We start from the raw sequence: 7,161 nt of genomic DNA, 5'->3' as shown, positions 1-7,161 counted from the left end.
GAGCAAACTTGGGCAACGACATGCCAGGATTTATTCAATCGATAACTAACGGAATTCAACGTTTTGTCACCATATCGATATATCAAGTGTAAAGGAAATGTTTTTGGATGATAATGTTGCGTTATTGGATCTTATTTTGTTAAATACTTACTCATATTTTTATATATTATTCATTTGTATATTTAATGATTTGTGTTATTCACTAACAATACTATGAATTACATTGTCTATTTTTTGCCTTGAACATTTACAAATAAACGCCGTTCGTATAACTTCGTCCAAGTTTTGCTTATACTTTCTCACTTTTGGATACCGTGCCGTTTCATGAAGCGAGAGAAAGACCACTCTATCATTTTCCCAAATATCATTAGCAGGTCTATGACTAATGTATTTTGTACTTACTATTATTGATTAGCGATCCGAGAAGATTCTGTTTCAGCTACTTTCCTATATTAGTGATGACGAGTACAAATGAGACATCTATTATTCTGAGGACGTTGACACCCATCAAAGGACACCCACACCAATCTTATCATTAGAAGATTCATTAATATTTGTCGTTGTTCATTTATCTGTGGAATCAGGAGACCCCAACCGCCAAGTCCTCCTTCTCTCCCGTTAGCACTCTATGACAGGGAGTAACGGACTCTGGGACGTTCTTGGTCGGTCGATTTATTTTCACCTTGTTATCATATTCTTGATCGGGTCCATTTTTAATGTGCTTGACAATGAGTTCGCCTTTACCTGACCCAGTAACCCAAACCAAGGTCTGAATTAAGGAAAGTGTTAGCTCAGATGATCGATTTTTATGAATGAATTTTATCATCGGTGATGTCCTTAACCTCCTTATAAGGTACAACATTGTTATTCTTTTCATTTTCCTAAGAGGTTCTTTATGAATGAGAAAGATGACACAGCATTTCATTTATAGTTTCTACGTTGTTTTAATTTATTTTTTTTTTAATAAGATTATAATATTTATGTAAAGATTCCATAAAAATGGAAATATATTCTCTTTTATTATTTTGTAACACCTTTCTCCTTTAAGCCTTAAGGCTGAATAAGAACACGACGTCAATGTCATTAGGTTCAAAGTTCTTCTTCGACATTCCTTATAAATTTTCAAGATAATCCAATCATTTTCATAATTTTGAATAACTTTAATTTAGACAAAATGACGTTAATAAATCTTCTTTTCAAAGTAAAAAGCCCCCTTTTATGCTATTTACGTCCATAAATATAAACATAATAAGTTTTTAATTTTTTAGGTTTAAATATTGGGATTCCTCTTAAAATCCCAATATTTAAAAAAACTAGCAAATTTATTATTTTATTAAAAAAAAACCTTAGAAAAGAAAAACAATAATTTTAAATTTTTTATTTTCTATTATATATTTTTTGTCCAAGCACGCAAGTACCAATACATCTTTTTCAGGACCCGGAAGTTTTAATTCTGTATTTTCGATATAATCTGAAGTGAAATATATTCGAATATTTTAAGTTCTACATGTAAATAACTCTATTCTAAACCTAATAAGTTTCGCCAGATTAAATTTCTTGATTTGATTGATTCGAACCTGCTACACTATTATTTTCTTTTGTATTAATGAGTTTATGCAGTTTGAGATCACTGTGTGTATCGTTCTCGATCAGTAATAGTCAAGTCTTTTTTTTTTTTTTTTTTTTTTTTAATTTTTTAATTTATTTAATGTGATTTACAACTGTACAAATAATAAATACAATAAGTAAATATGTTGTATGTTTCATATACACTTGAAAATCTTGGGAAGGAACCACCCATTGGTGGTACTTCAAGCATTAATATAAATTAGAAGGTCCCGGTGCCATCTTCTTTCCAGACGCCTCGGAGGGTTATCAGGGATTGTTAAGGATGAAAGATTAAGAATTAATGGGTTAGGATGGTTAAGGAGTTTGGCATGAAAAGTATAAGACAATAGTACAATAGCGCGTGTCTGTTTTGGGCCAAATCTGCAACGAATGGGATGTTAAGGTCTTTGTGAATGAATTTATTTGTAACGTAATAAGGAGCATCAATGATTTTACGTAGGATTTTGATTTGTAAGGATTGGATGCAGGAGGAATTTGATGGTTTGGTGGAGCCAGAGCTCAATTCCATATGTCCAAATTGGTCTGATTATCGTAGTGTATACTAATTTTTTGTAGTGAATGGGAAGTTTAGAGCGTTTGTCAAGTAAGTGTTGTAGCAATCGGAATCTACGAAGGCAAGTACTGAAACAATTCACTCAAGTTCTTAGTTCTTCATATAAATTCAAGGCACATGCTCTTATTGCATTTTAGAACAGAAGAAGAGAGGGTTATTCTATGTACAATCTTGCTTTTCAAGAACGAAGTACCTTTCAAAAGTTATTTCTGCTTTTCGAACAAGCATTGTGTGAAGTCCAACTGCTTCTTTAATTTTTGTTAAGTGATAGAGAAAATAGTTTTTATGAAATTTATATAATTCTGAAAAATGATTAATTAATTATTTTGTTGAACATTCACACTTCAATAATTGTATGGCGCAATGAAAATTAATGGGATTATGAAAATTATTTACAATTCTTCTTATACAATTACTGTAATTATAATTGTGTATTGCAATTACTTCTTGACGCTAAGCAACTGCTATTACAACTACTTATTGACCCATACTTATTGAAATTACAATTACAAATAATTAAACTCATATGCGAATACAATTTAATTATTAACAATTGTGCTAATTGGTATATTTTAACCTCTTTTTGATACGATATAAAATTTAAGACGATGAGTTGAGTACCTTTGGGGCCATGAAAGATTTTCTTGATTTTTTAGCTACATAACTGTCATAACATATCAAGAAGAAGAGAAAAATCTGTTGAAAGAAAACGAAATTAATTTCAGGTTTCAGCATACCAAAAACGTTTTATCGAAAATTATGCAGTTTTCTGGATCAATTTGAAACGTTATTACTTGTTATACTAAGTTATATACTCGTTTATTACTTATAGAACAAGATCCCAAGTAGAGAAAAAAGGCAGTTATTTCACCCCAATTTTTATTACTTTAATGAAAACTATGTTTAATTACTAGTCAAAATTGATGAGTCTGCCAAGTGTACGTAGGAGGAATAAAAAATGGCGGCTATTTCAAAACGCTAAAAATAATTAATTTTTCATTCGGAGCTCTATATCTTAAAAACTACTAAGAACAATAGAAAATCTAAGAGAACATCATTTAAATCACAGTAAATTTGCTAAAATTTAAGCCCTAATAGAGCTATTTATGTTCAATATTTCTCGAGATATTGCTTTTTAAAAAGGAACATTTCCTAAAAATGTTGTACAGAAAGTACTAAAAGATAAGCAGTTAGTGATTTTATTTTGAAAAATCTTTATCTCAAAAACCATTTGTCGTACATATGTCTATTACCATTCAAATTAAAGCTATCTTAATGTACTATAATGCAGTTTATTATATGTATATTTGTAGGAGTAATAGTTTACATGATATTTGGTAAAATAAATTGATTTACAGTTGTTCGGACAAATTTTTATTTGCCAAAATTATATTCATATGTGAATATCATAAAAACTACTACTCCTACGAAGATAAGTGTCATAAACTACTTTATAGTAAGTTAAATTTCCTTTATTTTGAGGGCCAGTAGAAATATGTGCGTCTTATGGGTCTAGAGATATATTTTTCAAAACTCATATATTTTATTAGAACTAGAAATTAAGAATTTGTGAAATTATTTTTGCAGATATCATAAAAACTACTATTCCTAGGTAAAGGTCATAAACTACTTTATAGTACATTAAACTGGCTTATATTTGAGTGATAATAGATAGTTCCTGAGATATTGATTTCTTAAAATAAATTGATCAACTACTAATCTTTCAGCAAATTTTTAAGAAATGTTGCTTTTCTCAAAGCTATATCTCGAGAGCTATTTACCTCCAATAGTAAATAGCTCTATTAAGGCTAATATTTCAGCAAATTTACTCCTCTTTAATAATGTTCTTTTGGATTTTCTAGTGTTGGTAGTTTTTAAGATATAGAGCTCCGAATGAAAATTTTTTGAAACAGCCGCCATTTTTTATTCCCTCTACCTATACTTGGCAGACACATCAATTTTGAATAGTAATTATACATAGTTTTCATTAAAGTAATTAAAAATTGTGGTGAAATAACTGCCTTTTTTTACACCTCTACTACTAATGGGAGTTTATAATGGAAGGATTGATATTTGGTTCGGGCTAGATCGGTTGATGATGGAAAAAGAAGAGGAGATGAAGGGAAAAATTCTTTGTCCAAGCTGAAAATACACTTCTGAATATGAGATAAGCAATGTATTACTCTATCGAAATACTACTACTACTAATAATAATGTGAACCACGATATTCGATGGAGGGTTAAACGGTTACTTTGTAAGGAAATATAGTTTTTCCTGTAATATAATATAGTAGTTCCTAGAATAACGGTTACACAAGCAGGTGAGTTTTTCAAGATCACGCTGTTTTGAGAGTTCAGGTTATTACATTAGACCCCTCCCTTCCACAGGTGCGTAGAACAAGATTGATAATTAATGAATTAATTTAGATTGAAAGTTGAATACCTTAATTTAGTTAAAATTGTATTTCATCGTAGATTTTTGCCTTGTATCACGAACGTTTAAGATTAAAAGAAAATCTATTTGAAATGAACGACGTTTATTAGCTTTTATTCTAAAATGAACTTTATTTTATTAGAGTCCTGATGTATATTCTAAATACTGTAATTACTAGACAATGATTATAACACATTGTTCCTATTATAATATCTACTGTGAGGCATTTTTAATTTTTGTAATTTTGATTGTTAATCATTCTTTATTCCGTGTTTTGGAGAATATCCTATCAATTACTAAAAATAAGGATATTATTTAAAATATCATTGAATATTATTCAGTTTATTAATTAAACTTTAATGTTTTTTTTTTTATCATTTCTTGTAATTGCTTTAATGACCAATTAAACGATTTATGATTACGAATTATTTTCAACATGATCATGTATACTGAGGTATACTATATTATACATGAAGTGATATATTATAATGTAATTACATTACTTTAGGAAATATACAGATTAGGGCAATGATAAAATACATTTCATTTTAGATTAAAGGTTATAGACGTCCTTAATCTCAATTAGTTTCTATATTTTCTTTGAATCTGAACCTTCCGTGACACAAGACAATGGCCATCGATGAATTACAATTTTTACTATAGAATCATCACAGTTTAAAGCCTTATATCCATTTAGTAATAGTTAAACATTTACGTAAATATTATAATTTTTATGTCTGGGTTACAAATTCTATAACAAGGTTTCTAAAAATATAAGAAAAACGTTCACCTAGCCATATCTGTTAATATATGTTCTATTTCAAAGATATTATTTTTGTTTTGTACGGATTTTATTCCCTCATTCAAATAGCAGCTATAAAACCAGGTAAACTTCGGACATCTTAGAAAAATAAAAAAACGAACATTAAATTTTTATTTATGTAGATATGTATAATATATTGTAATAAAATTCGCTTAAGTATTCCCATTATCTATCATACTGTCTCATACACATTATATGAAAAAAATATATATATATACATTTTGAGATATGCGCAATAGATGTGTAGTTTTGATCATAACTTTATTTTTACTGAATAAATACAGGATTTCAATAGCTATGAACCTTCTCAGGACAACACTAAACATTTTGAAAAAACAGTAAATCATTTAAGAACATTCGGAGTTCTTAGATAAGTAACAAACGAAAATTACATTTTTATTTATATAGATTAAATTGAAATTATTCATTCAACTTTAGATAAATTAATTAATTAGTTGTCTACCTCGATTGAAGATAGCATTGGATCTGTGAATGAAAGAGGACTAATGAACGAGTAATTTAATATACTGTCATGCTTGAACGTAACATCTAACGAAAACAGTTGTGAGTTACTACATTCAGTTTTTTCTAAAACTACATAAACTGCATTAAAAAAAAAAAAAATTGTATTTATCGTTTTACAACAAACTAAATAAGCAGTTTTTCTTATCGAAGTGATGAAGGAATCCGAAAAATAACCTTTAGAAGATACTGCGTTGGCAATCTTGATTAAATTTTTCGAAAAGCATCGCAGTATTTAGTATAACCTCTTCTTTTTTCTATTAAAAAATGCGATAATTTGAAAAGTATTCCAAAATTTATGTACGGTTCATACTCACAGTAAAGCAGACAATAATGGACTATTTTAGTAAATTAACTGATGTGTATTTTTTTTTTCAATCAATTTATTTATTTTTTTTAGCCAATTTTTTAAATATATATAATTATTGGAAAAGCGAGAATTCATCAATTTTTTTAAATGTTTAGTTTTTATTGACCCATTTTTCGTTAGGGTATCATGGTATTTTGCATTTTAAAGAGGTTAATATAAAAAAACAAGCACCTTCGTTCTTAAAAATATATATTTTTAAAGATGAAACGACATGCAAAATCGATAACTACACTGAAAATAGCTACTGTAAATATTATGTAATAGTATGAAATGTATATATTATTTTTTTGTGTCTAATCAGTTTTGAATTACATTTTTGTAGTATTGTATTCGAAAATGTTTACGAATTTAAAAATAACACAGTGTGCTTACAATATTGTCATTGAAATTAGCTACTCTTTTTTTCTATTTTCTTTTTATCAAATTCAGAAGTTTCATGATTTACAATAAATTATCGTGAAAGTTAAAATTCACCAAAGAAGGAAATCAATAAAATGTTTTACGGCAAAAACATGGGCTATGTGTGAAAAGAGCACATACTTTTTTTTTTGTGAAGTCCACAAATTGATTATTGAATAGTTGTTGAATAAGATCTTTAGATAGCAATACTGGAGATACTTAACAATTAAGATACAAATTTTAAAAAAATACCAAAAAAGCTTTAATATCATATCTTAAAACTATTTCTACTATTAGGCCCTTTTTCCAATTACTGCCTCAATTTATAAACCATGGCGAGCAAAAATTTAAAACAACCAAATATTATTAGCGTTGGAATGAGGTAGTAAGTGGAATGAATTTATGATAAATAATACTTAAAACGGATTTAG

Source organism: Halyomorpha halys, unplaced genomic scaffold (assembly GCF_000696795.3).
Source record: "Halyomorpha halys isolate HHAL.00 unplaced genomic scaffold, Hhal_1.1 Scaffold95.1, whole genome shotgun sequence".
Classification (NCBI taxonomy): domain Eukaryota; kingdom Metazoa; phylum Arthropoda; class Insecta; order Hemiptera; family Pentatomidae; genus Halyomorpha; species Halyomorpha halys.
Note: the sequence above shows the minus strand (reverse complement) of the source record.